The sequence below is a fragment of the Emydura macquarii genome, unplaced genomic scaffold (assembly GCF_026122565.2).
Source record: "Emydura macquarii macquarii isolate MOO-44397 ecotype Brisbane River unplaced genomic scaffold, CSIRO-AGI_Emac_v2 contig_320, whole genome shotgun sequence".
NCBI lineage: Eukaryota > Metazoa > Chordata > Testudines > Chelidae > Emydura > Emydura macquarii.
In genome coordinates, this window is record NW_027130457.1 from 1,542,170 (window position 1) to 1,555,697 (window position 13,528).

Sequence of the window (13,528 nt, forward strand, 5' to 3'; positions counted from 1 at the left end):
ATCATTGTTCCACCAAGTTTCTGTGATGCCTATTATATCAATATCCTCATTTAATACCAGGAATTCAAGTTCACCCATCTTAATATTTAGGCTTCTAGCATTTGTATACAAGCACTTATATAATTTGTCAATATTAATTTTCCACCTTCACTTGATATAATTGCTTTGGAATCTTTTTCATATGTCTGTTTCTCTTCTGTTCCTGCCTGTACTTTGTCAACTTCTATCCTCTCCTCTTTACTAGGATATAGAGAGTATGCCCTTTAATAAATCCTCCTCTCAGTGTGTTTCTGTCCATACCCTGTCGGCTTTCCCTTAGTCCTTAGTTTAAAAAATCCTATCCCATCTTTTTAGTTTTACATGCCAGCAAAATGGTTCTGTTTTGGTTTAGGTGGAGCCCATCCTTCCTGTATAGGCATCTTCTGTCCAAAATAGTTCCCCAGTTCCCAATAAATCTAAACCCCCTCCTCCCTACACCTTTATCTCAGCTATGCAGTGAGACCCTGCAGTTCTGCCTATCTAACTGGCCCTGTGTGTCAAACAGGAAGTATTTCAAAGAATGTTACCATGGAGATCTGGGATTTTAATCAGTGTGATAGGATACCATGGCATCATCTAAAAGGAGGGTTCCAACTATGGGATCGTTTCCCTCCACTCCAGCTAGATATTCTCCATCTCTGAGATGTTCATCATCATCATCAACAGCAAAGAGGCTGTCATACTGGTGGTGGGACTGCTCTACTCTGTCCCTGAAAGTCTCGTTCATATATCTCTCTGTCCCCCTTAGCTCCTCGAGCTCAGTCATTCTGGTCTCAAGAGCCTGTACTTGGTCTCTGAGGACCATGAGTTGCTTGCACCCAATGAACACACATGCCACAAGTCAGGTAATCATATGTTGCATTCAGTGCAATAAACTGGATAGCCCCAACTCTGCTGCTTGATGTCTGCCTGCATTATTTTTACTCTTTCAGGTTTTTTGTTTGTTTATTCTTAGTTTTTTGTTTTGTTTTGTTTTGTTTTTTTGAGGGCGGGTATTATCCGCCTAAGTTTAGAGTATGTTTGTTATTTGTATCTAGCTCTCACACTCGCCCTCTAAACTCCCTCACAAAACTCCCCTGTTCACTATCTTCTCTCATCACTTAGGAGCTGGCTTTTTAAACCCTTGTTGTCCCTGAGTTAGTCCCTTGTCAAGGAACTAAAGGGATTAGAGATCAAAGGATAGCAGGCTAGAGCCACACACTGCCCGGATTGGAAGCATACAAGGTTTTAATGTTCAATACATTCATCTTGGATTACACATGGAAGCTGTAAGATGATTTTTAGTTGCTTGACTATAGTTACTCCATTTTTGCAGCTTCTTTGTTTATAAGGCAAGGCCGTTCCACTCTGTGCACAGATCATGGAAAGTTCTTAGGAATGCAGAAGGAGATAAGCCTCGGCTGGATTCAGCAAGCTATGCAACCTTGATAGATAAGCTATAGTTAGCTGTAAAACATCTGTAAAAGTATCTTATGAATAATGTATGCCAAGTAATATAGACCAATAGTTATAGAGAAAATAGGTTTGTGCCCTTGTAAGGGGGATATGTATGCTTTTGTCATTTGTGTTTAGGTAGTAATAAGGTATAACACTGTCTGTAACTCTGAATTCGGGGTCTTTTTCCACTGTCCACTTGTGGGCTTGGGAATTGACCTTCTGCAGAATAAACTCTTTTGGAGACTGTCCAGCCTGAAATCCTGTGTGGGTCTCTTATCGGTGCAGGGTAACAAACCACACTTGGAATCTTTTTCCAACAAAGCAAATAGCAAGAATGAAGAAATAAATTGGGTTAATGCTAGAGCTGATCAAATAGTAGAAATATTGAGGCAAGAAGGTTTTTCAAATAAGAGTAGAGTTTGATTCCCTGACATTCAGGGAGCCTCTCAGATCATACAATTTAAAAATATATATGAAAATATACTTATAGCAGAGAGGAAAAGACGGGAGATGCAAAGATCTTCCATAGATTTTAAGGCCAGAAAGGATCATTATGGCCATCTAGTCAGACCTCCTGCATGTGCATGGGCATATGCATGGCATGCAACTTCACCATCTGATCCCTATATCAGATCCATAACTTCCAGCTGAGCTAGAGTATATCATTTGGAAAGACATCCAAACTTGATTTAGCGAATGCAAGTGATGAAGAATCCACTACATCCCTAGGAAATCTTCATTTTAGTGAATTTGTAAAGCACTTCAGAAACCACAGTGACAACATAGTATAAGAACATGTTACTCATTATCTGCTAGTACTTGTACAACTACTGGTTACTCAGAAAATTGTTCCAGTCTGATGAATAGCATGAATGATTATTCATCCATAGATTCATACCAGATGTGGGTTATTCATTAATCACTATTCATGATTCTTCTCTTTTAAATGTTTCATTCATCTGGGAGTTGATATAATGTGGACCCACAGAACTGGACATGGAGATTCCAGTAATGGTCTCACTAATGCCACACACAGAGCTTATACCATCACTATACTCCCATTTGACATTCCACTGCTTATGCATCCAAGGATTGTGTTCACCTTCTTAACTACGGCATCACAGTGGAATCTCATGTTCAGTTGGTTATCTATCAGTGACCTTAAGTCCTTTACATGGTAACTGCATTTCAGGATACAACCTCCTATCTTGTAAGCATGACCTACATTCCTTGTTTCTAGATGTATGAACTTATATTTGGATGTATTACAACACTTGTTGTTAAAATGAGACCACCTTACCAAGCTGTTTACATAGGTCAGTATAATTGTACCCATTCTTATCTACTACTCTGCCAATTTGTGTCATCTAAAAAGTTTAATGGCAACAATTGTGTCAATTTGTGTCATCTGTAAAGTTTAACGGCAGCTATTTAAATTTTCGTTTTAAGCTCTGATAAAGGTATTAATAGCATTGGGCTGAGAACAGTGCCCCTAAAGACCACTGTAGATTGGATGTTGAATCCCCAATTACAATTACTTTTTGAGATCTATCAGTTAACCAGTTTTAATCCATTAAATATGGACTACATTAATTTTAATTATATTATTTTTTTATCAGAATGTAATGAAGGACTCAGTCAAATGCTTTTTAAAAGTCTAAGCATATTAGGTCAATATATTACCTTTATCAACCAAAGTTGTAATCTCATCAAAATATGTCAATTTTTTAATAGGGCTTCTTTTCCATAAAACCATTGATAGACTAATTTTGCTACCATCCTTTAATTCTTTACTGATTGCATTCTATATCAGTCTTTGTATGACTTTGCCTGGGAATAATATCAGGCTAAACACAGCCTATAGTTACCCAAGTCATCCCATTTACTTAAAAAAAAATATCGTTATAGCATTAGGGGTTTTTTTTTCAGAGTCTGGAAATTATGGCCTCAGTACACCAAAACAATTAAGCCTGTCCTTAAAAATCCCTCACTATTCAGCAAAGAATTTAAGAATGAGCTTCAGTGCTTTGCTATATCAGGACCATAGTATTTGATAAATATTTAAGAATAAATGAATACATCCTAATAAAATTAGAATCTGTTTTTGAATAATTCCATAGCCATGCAATGGATAAATTTCTAACACTTACTATTCATAACACATAGCTCAACCAGATTTAATTACAAGCCTCCAGAAGCACCAAAACTAAACTGGTTTTGAAATTTTGGCCAACAGGTAAAAAGGTCCATTTCACGTTATACTTTTCCCAATCCATCTTTCGTCCATTGTACATTATCTTTCTGTTCATCTTCTCTATTACCTCTTGCACTTTTGAGCAGATTGACTTTCCCAGACTTTCAATGGCTAAAATTTTGGCATTTTTTTTCAGATTCTTTCTTCATTAGTAAGTTTACTGGGTGTTTTAAAGTGTGCAGTGAAGAGTAAGAATAACAGCTCCATGGCAGCACTTGAGCTAAAGTTTACGTCTATGAAGGAGCCTCTGAAGAACTCACTTTACCTCTGGATTTGAATTTCTGAAAACCTTAAGGATGTATAAAAAAAATTAATTTATCAAGAGACAAAACAAAAATCCCTCTATTTTTATAACTATTTCTTCAATTATGGTACTTCAACTCAGGCTATGATCAATGCAAAGAATTGGGTATGTATCACCTTTGTGACAGGATGAATTATCACCTTAACTGATGTGAAAATGGGAAACAGTTTCAGGGTCGGCTGGAGGAATACAAAGCACACTGAGATATTTGCTAATAGAGACTTATTCTGAATTTCGTTAGAGTGCCATCCTTGTTCCATAATACTTTGAATCTGTCTGAATTAGGATTGACCAAATTTATCTCATATATTTTAATGAGTTTGACAGATCCTTCCTCTCCAGGATTATTGTGCTAAGTGAGGGCTGTTGACTGAACAGTCTCCAGATTATGCAGTATTTCAGTACCTGAATTTTTGGTAGCATTTTAGTGATCATTAAAATTGAGGCTTGAGTCAGGGATAATAAAGTCTTTGTGCAAGCTTCCCTTTGCCAAAGCACATAAATAGGGATATGCACCATTCCTTTTATTTTAGTCCTGATTTTTTTCCTTAATCAGATGCTGCCAGTCGTTGGGTGGGTTGGTGATATGGACATAGGTCATCTGTGCAAATATTTCAAGAATTTATGTGAGGACATTTGACTATAGATGGAATTGTGGGTGCTAAGGACATCTGAAAATCAGGCCACTAGTTCTCTAAAAGGGGAATAGCTATCAATATTATCTCAATATGCCAGATAGCCTCTTCTCATAAGTGTTGAAGCAGAGGACATTTCTGATACATTTCTTCTAAGTATCACTCTAATTTCTCTTGGTGCTTAGATAGCATCATTGTACAATCTGAACACCTTTTTGTCTCTTTTTAATTCCTGTTGAATGTTCACTGGAACTGTCTCCCCACATCTCAGTTCTGTGTGTTTCCAGTGGATATGAACTACCATTCCTAGAAGGGTGTCTGGTGCAGTTGTTTGTTTAAAAATCCCTGTGAATGTCTGAATATTAATACTATAGAAATTAATAACATAATTAAGTAAAGTAAACTAGTAAAATCCAGAAGATGTTACAGGTCATATAAAAAAATAGATGCATAGATTGTTTAAAGGCAAAAGGTTAAGATTGTCACACCACATACCCACAGGGAGAGTAAGAGGGAATAAGAATTCTCCTTACACCACTCTAAAGGTTTGGGCATGTAAAAGTTTGTGCCATGTGTCCTTTTACTCCCCCAGAGCTGATGGGTAAAGAAGATCACGGAGTAGGTGGAACTTTTGGCTCTCCCTCACACACACTCACCAATCTGAACAAATAAACTAGTTGTGAAAGGGTGTGTGTCATTTGCTGAGCATCTCCAACGGGAAAAGTAGGGGAGGAATTATTACATTTATGAATGCCTGAGGCTCCATGCCTTCTGAGGCTACTGTTAAGGTGCAATTTATATACCACACCTTCCTAGTCACAATCTAGCCAAGAAAGGCATATTCTGTCCTCAGTCACAATGCATTCAATTCCCATTGACTTTCGTGAGTAGTAGGAGCTCAGGAAATTTGAAAATTAGCCATAAATATGTGCCATGACTGTCTATCACAGGGACAGAGGAATTGCCATAGTGGATCAGACATGTGTTCAGGTAATCTGGCTGGTTGATGTTCCTATCTGCATTACAAAATATTGCATGTATTTTATTGTCTTCACATATTGTTTATTGCTTGAACTAATTTGTTCAGGTGTCAATTTTATTTTTTCTACTCTCTAAGAATGAGTAATAAAGATTACCTTCATGCAGATTATAAAGTGCATGTTGTTAACAGAGAGAATCTGCAGAAAAAGTTATTAATTGGAAGTGGGATTGCTGCTTAGTAAAATTAAAAAAAAAAAAGAGATTTTCCATCTTTGTATTATTGATGAAACTCTAGCTGCTCAATAATTATCTAGATAATTTACAGCTTTTTAAAAATCAGTTTGGAGATATTAATTTGCCCTATTAAAAATACAGAACATCAAGGCTACTTCTGCTGCTTGTTTCCGTCCTGCAAAATAGACTAATAAATGTCATGTGCTTAACAATTTTTTTTTATCATTTTAAAGTTCATATTTTGTAAAATATTTTGCAAGGAAAAAAGCACAGAAAGTTACACAGATTATTCTTGTCATATTATTTAACTGAACAGCCTCCAAAGTTTGACCTTTTCTGAGCTCCTGGTGTGTTGCTATTCCTTTGTCTCTGTGTGCTGTTCTTCATAACAGCCAAAGAGTTTCTTTGTATGAGTCCATCAGCCCCTTGCAGAGTTCTGTTTTATCCGTATATTTGCTGAGATCTTTATGTCCTCACAAAGAACTCACGCTAATTATTTTAGCCTAAAATGTTTATCTTTCTGTCTCCTGCCTTTTGTACATTTCTCTGTTTATTTGATATTTCTTCATTGCCAAACTTTTAGAACTTGGGTCTTACTGTGTCGCTGCAGTAGGTCTATGATTGCAGCAAATATTCAATATGGATAGACAACACCAGCTAGTCCTTTCAGTGACCCCTTCAGAACCAAAATTATAGCTTTTCTCTCTCCTTCAGGCTGTTTGCAGAGTTGTTCTCTCTCTAGAAAAAGATCCTATAGACTCTTAGTTACATAAGTAAGAACTACTTGTCTAAGCAGGGTTTTGAAGACTCAGACCCTGTGAATGTAAGTTTAAATTGTTTTGTACTCTGCATTTGTTGACAATTTAGTTAAGGTGAACAACATTACAAGACAAAGAGGAGGAAATAATAAAAATAAGCCAGATGTTGCTGCAATGTTGAAGAGAAAGTACAGATTTTAATGTTTTTTTCAGTTCACGAATGAAAAAGAAAGGAATGGAAAGAACTTCTCTCAGAAAAAATGTGAGTAAAAATTTACATGGTATTTAAACATACATTCGTATGAAATGGATCAGAATGTAATCAGCTTTTCCTAGTTCTCATCTGATTTGCATGAAATTTCAATTTGGGTACTGGGAAGATATTTTGTTATTAACATTTTTTATGGGACATGTTATTTGTCATCTGTGTTATGCAGAGCTACTACTTCAGATATTTTTTCACTCTGAAATCCGATATTTGTTCAATGAGAATTTTTGTTTAATACAAATTAATCTTTTGGCAAATGACAAAGTGAACTTCAGTTGATCATTTGAGAGTTTGCTTTGGAATAAAGAATGGAAAGCAAATTAAAAACAAATGGTGTATCTGTTCCAAAGGGAATCAAAGAAAATCCATTAACACGCAAACCAAAGCTTAAGCTGCTCTCCCCAACACCTGTCTCTGTTCTGTCCTTTTAAAGTGACATGAATTATTTATCCCAGCTTGGTCGTGTTGGGATGGGTAGGGTGAATCAATAGTTTTCCCAGCTTGCTCTTGGACATATTAACAAGGCTACATGGCATCCAAACTCACACCCTTCCTGGGTGTAAGGGAGTTGTGACTGCCTCTCCCCATCAGTCTCAGAGGGAGCCCACGTACCCTCATTGCCACATATCTGTACAGACAGTCCTTAATGGGAAGTTAGAAGTCTTTGGAGCTCAAGCCCTCTGGGCAGGGCAGAGCACCAAATAGTCTGGGGAAGGGAGCTCTGGCCTTCAAGTGGGGCAGAGCTGTAAGGAGGCTCTGGCTCAGGCAGATGGCAGACAAACTCAGGCTTCTTGGACTGAGGAGGGGGAGTCTGTCATCCCTGAATGGGGTTGGCAGCAAGGGCGGGGATCTAGGCCCAACCTACTCCACTGGGTCCCAGCCCAGGGCCCTACCAGTGGCCGAGGGTTCTGCCACTGAGTCAACAAGGATCCCCCCCAAAACATACTGACCAAATTTCTGGCCACACAACCCAACTAGTGACTGTTGTCCCTGGGCTACTTCCTATGATCCCCTCACTGTGTACCTTTTCTTCGTGGGTGTCCTCCATCCTCTGGGGTATACAGCTCACGGCTGTCCCAGCAGCTCCTCCACATCCTTGTCACCTGGTAGCTCTGGCAGTCTTGGCGAGCCCTCAGTACTGCAGAAGTCCTCTTGAGGCTCCCACTCCAGCAGCAGCTGGGAGGTTTCTGTCTCCTCCACCAGCTCCCACCCAACTGAGCTTCCGGACCCACCTTTTATACTTTCTGTCCTACCCCTCTGATTCCGGCAGGGCTGACATGGCTGTCCTGGCCCTGCCCAATAGGGGTGGCTGATCCTCCCTGTCAGTGTCGGGGGGAGGCTACACCCTCTTGCTACATCATGATGTGGCTTTATTTACAAAGAAATTAATAAAACAAATTCCAGTCCTAGTCTTCTCCCTTATCTGAGCTCCTCTTAGGGCTGTCCACCCAGTGATTCAGTGTGTGGCAAACGAGGATGTGAATGTACAGCGCGCTAGCCTGTCACAAACTATGTTGCTGTATGGACCCTGCTGCTGCCCACCGTAAATTCATAGCTGTTATAAGTAACCAAACAAGTTGTCTCTGAGGCGGATTGGGGAGACAGAACCCTTTATTGCTTGCTCGTTGCACCTCGATGCCGCGAGTGAGCAATGAGGGGTTACTTTACAATTCTTTTATCCATAACAGTATGTAAACGTATACATTTCCAGCAACTCCCCATAGACCCTTATTTGGATACATTGACACCTATAAAATGAATATTAACAACTATATAATGAATATAATTATAACCGCCCCTGTTTGTTGTTTACAGGATTACCATATAGAGATCAGGCACATAACCTTAAAACCTATAAATTTTACACTTACATTCTTTGAAGTAAAGGTATGCTGGGGGAGAAGAAAGATAAGGCTTTCTTCCCACCCAAACGCCTTGCACAGAAATGGCAATAGTTATTTTATTAGCCTCATTCCCAGCACAGATGGCCAGGAAGGGAGGAAAAGAAGAGAGATAACAGACTCTAATTAGAATTCATTCCAATTAACAGAAACAAGGTTTGCCCGTGCCTTGACCCTGTTCCCTGTAGCTTAAGCCTGACCACTTATCCAGCTTTTAACTCTACTCTTCTACAATAGTGTGGTTTGGTGTAATGCTGTTTGAAATGGGAGTACATCAAAACAGACTATGGGCAGGTGTAACTTCTCTTTAGTGCACCGTCTCCACTGCGCTGTGCTGATGGGAAATGCGTTCCTGTTGACACAGCACTATGCTTTTTTTGGAGGTGGTTTTAATAGATTGAATTCTGGATCGATTGAGTGTGTCTTCACTGCTGCTCAATTGATCTGGAAAAGTCAATCTGATGGCGGCGAATTTGCTGCCGTCAGTGTGTACATAGCCTATGGAACTTTTAGTGCATGGTAGTAGGATTCACATCAGAAATTACTGTGCAGTAGGCTAGTGCACTGAACATTCACACAGTAGCTTGCCGCATACTGAGTCCTTGTGTAGACAAGCCGTGAGGCTTCTGCCGAAGATCCACTTCCACCCTTCTTATATCCAGGGTGGACTTAGCCCCATACTGAAATAAATCAGCAGGAATCCAACAGCACTTTCCTGCAGGGTTTCTATACCTGCTCAGAGTGCTACTCAACAGAAGACCCATGCCATCATATTACAAGAGTCATTGCATCATTTAATTAATATTCATCTCCTGTGCCTTAAGTGATGTTTCCAAATATTGGGGCTGGAGGCTTCCCTTTCTGTCACATTTAAATTTAGTGAACTGATAGCTGTTTCCCTAAGACAAGAGATGCAATGATTATATTATGTAGAATACAAGGAAGTTTGTAAGGATTATTGTACATTAAATCTAGCAAGGCATCTACATTTAGATGCATTTACATAATGCTAAATATTAATTTTATGGCTGGCTGGGTTATTTTATATTGTTATACTTTTTTCCTCTTGAGTAAATTTAGTATTTCAAAAGAAGCAGAATTGGAGAATGAAATCCCTTTATCTATCCACAGAACTGGATCAACTCTGGGAAGAACAGTGCAAGCCATTGGGCCTGGACCTTAACCTAGAAGAAAGATTTCTTCAAGAAAGAAAGTAGTTCTGGTTCTGTGAGCATCCTGATTACCCACAAAAACGCCAGTTGGGATGTGGACACATCTGAGGCAGTAATTTCAAATAAAACTGTGCTTTCATTTCAGCACAGCAAGTTAAGGATTTTCAGTCATCAATGTCAAAAAGTGCCTGTGCCTTGGCATAATCACAGCATAACCCATCTGGCTGCAAAACGGGCTGGGTTCACATTTCTAGAGGTTCTTTAAAAATTAGCAGATACCACCAGGTCTTGAGTCCCCTGCCAGAAGACTTCCCCCTTTCAAGAAAACTTTATTTGGAGGTTGTGGGGAAGAGGACATAGAATAAACTTGGATAAGCCAGTAATAAATATACAAACATAGCTGTATAAATATTGTTAGGCCTGAGGCAATTTTCAGCTAGACTGAAAACCCACAGTATCTAACAGTCAGACATACCAGAGCCCCAAGGACAATGACATATGTAAATACCTGATAACTCGGAAGGCTAGATGTCCACTCAGTGATTCTGCCTCACAATGAGAACAGCACATTCCTTATACCCCCCTGTCATGTACCCTCCTATCTGTAAGGATTCTCCCTCTCCACTCATTCCCCCCCCCCCAAGTGTAGTCAGAGATCCTTTGATGTAATTTGAGTGTCCCTGCATGTATGTTTTGTATCTGTCATTATCACTCCTGTTCTTTCGGGTGGAACAATGTCTGTATTTGTAAGTGAATAGATAGAAGAAATGTAAATAGATTGTTTAAGTGATAAAAAAACATATATAAGTGTCTCCTGTAACAACACGAATTTGAAGCTGTTTATCAGTCTTCCAGGTGCCGTGAATAAACCCCTTCAGTATTATTTGTGCTGCCTGCTTCACAATATGTTAAATATGACTACAGCTTATTCCTCTACAGAAGATTCTTCAGTGCAGTTCCTCAGTTATGCTACTGTCCTCTGCAGCTTCAGTGCTGCCTAGGGTTGTACAGTCATTTCTGCACCACCTCTCCCTGAAGCCCCCACACTGGTACCTGCTGCAAATCTGCCATGGAACCAAGTCTTTAGAGAGGGATCAGTGGCATATAGGATCCTAAGCAAAGTCCTTAACACCTGGGATGAACTCTTACCAGAAGGTTAAAAACCTCTCTCTCTGGCTTGTGCCCCAGCTCCACAATCCAGCTGGGGAAATCTGAGGCTAAATGTTGGTCATTTACTGAAGGCATGTTTGGTGCAGTTCTCTTGTCCATTTGTTTCCTGACAGGGATAATAGCATTTGATTACCCTCAAACTCAAAACTTAACGGCATTTTCACCAAAATGTCCCAAACTGTCACAGAAATCCAAATAAGGACTGGCTTATTCAGTCATTTACGCTTTCTCACCACTAGATGGTGACAGAGAGCTCCTTCCTGTATGAAGCTTCTGTCCATCTGGAGTCCTAAGTAACTCTAGGCAACTCTTTTCCCTGTTTACCAAGAGGCATCAATAGAGAGCTCCCTACTGTTTAGGGCTTACAGTAGCAAACTAGAGGAACTCAACAAGACACCTCACAGAAGCCTGTACCTAGACATCTTTAAATTATGATAAAATAGATTAACTGTTTACCTCACAAAGGACTGTGCCTTAAGATCATCGCATCAAGTTAGAGGTGCTGAGCCTGTGGGCTCACCAAGAACTGTGCCCTGACATCACACCAGCAAGCAAGAAGTGCTGAACCATCAACCTCACAGAGACCTATACCTTGATGTTAGACCAGCATACTGGAGGCCTGCATCAACCAGTAACCTGGGAGAGTCCTGTGCCTTGACATCAAAACAACTTACTGAACGCACTTAGCCAGTGACTTCACAGAGTCCTTTTGTAGAACAGCATTTTTAGCAACCGTGCAGGTGTCCAAACTATCACCAGTTATTGGTATGGACTATCAATGATTCTGCTTGTTGCATTTAGCCATTTAGTAGGCCTTTGCAGGACTTAGCATAACTAAAGCAGCCATGAGCGGGTATGCAGTAATCACATGAAGTGAACCTGACTCTGGGTACATCTTCATTGATGGCGGCAAATTCGCCACTGTCAGATCGATCTGTCCAGATCAACTGAATGGTCAGTGAAGACCCGCTCAATCGATCCGGAAGTTGACGCATTAAAATCACCCCCTCAAATGGCGCAGTGCAGTGAAGACACCACGTAGAAGAGGAGTTACGAAGTCGATGGGAGTTACGCAAGAAGGGAATTGTGGATCTGGGTCAAGTGGATTTCTTCATGGACACATTGGAAAGATCTTCAGGCACAGAGAGAAGATTGGCCACCAGCAATCTGCAGCTGAGTCACCCAAAGACCACCTCAGACTCGTGCGGTAACTAATAGTTTGGGGTGCTCTATAACCTATTGTGTTTGTATGTGCTTGAGACTAATAAAGTAGATACTTTAAGTAAAGGTATACTGGTGAGAGTGCTGGAGACTAATAAAGGAAAGGCTCTAAGTAAAAGTACTTGATTTTGACTTGGCTGTGCCAGCCATATAGCAGCTGAAGGTGCTGCATCTCCCTTGGTTTATGTACTGATACCGCCTCACAGAGAATAAAGTTACGGGTTTGAAGACCCCAGGGTAACACTATCCTTTGATGTATCACCTCTAAGCTACAGGTGCTGAGCCAGAGACCTCAGAAAAGCTTGTATTTGGCATCAGCTAGCAAGCTAGTGGTGCTGAGACAGAAACATCTCAGAAGCTTCTGCCTTCAGCATGAGCCCAGAAACCAGGAAGTGCTATGACTTATGTTATTGTTACCCCCTAATGGTGAACTTTCCCCTGCTGGGTACCTCCAGTAGGGTGCAACGTTGGCAAAAATCAAGTGAATGGAGCCTTTTATTTAAACTGAATTTTGGGTAAGTGTGCAGTTTTTAAAATCCATCGTCTACAGCCAGATCCTCAAGTAACATTTTAATTAATTAACTGCAAACCTTCAAATTCACTGACTTCACACAGAGGATTGGCTTGTAAGGAGCTGGGCAGGGAGGTTGGTAAAGAAAGGGCCTGTGCACAATCTGTGGGAGTGTGGTTTGGAGCTGCAGTGCTTTGAGGAGAGGGGGAGACAGGTACACTTAAAGGCACAATTGGAGTGAAAGGTTGGAGTGTGCAATTGGAATGGAAGGTTGGACCACACTAGGGTAATGAAGTGTATTGGTGGAATTAAAGGGCCCTCTGAGGGATCTTTGTTCTCTCCTCCTCCATTTACCATTCATGGTGCTCTTCAGCATCATATGGCCCACAGTTTCACTGGTTTGTTTAACGTTTATTTGACAGTAGGATGTAAAGAACCCAACCATGGAGCAGGGCACCATTGTATGAGGCACAGTACAAATGCAGTATGTGGGTCAACCCCTGCCCTAGAGAACTGCTAGTTATCAGACAAGACATCTCCATGAATATGGCAATGATACTGTCCCCTGGTGGAACATTACAAAGGCAATTACTCTATTGATGTAATCTCCCAGTGTCCTAATTGTTATATATGACAGTCAGCA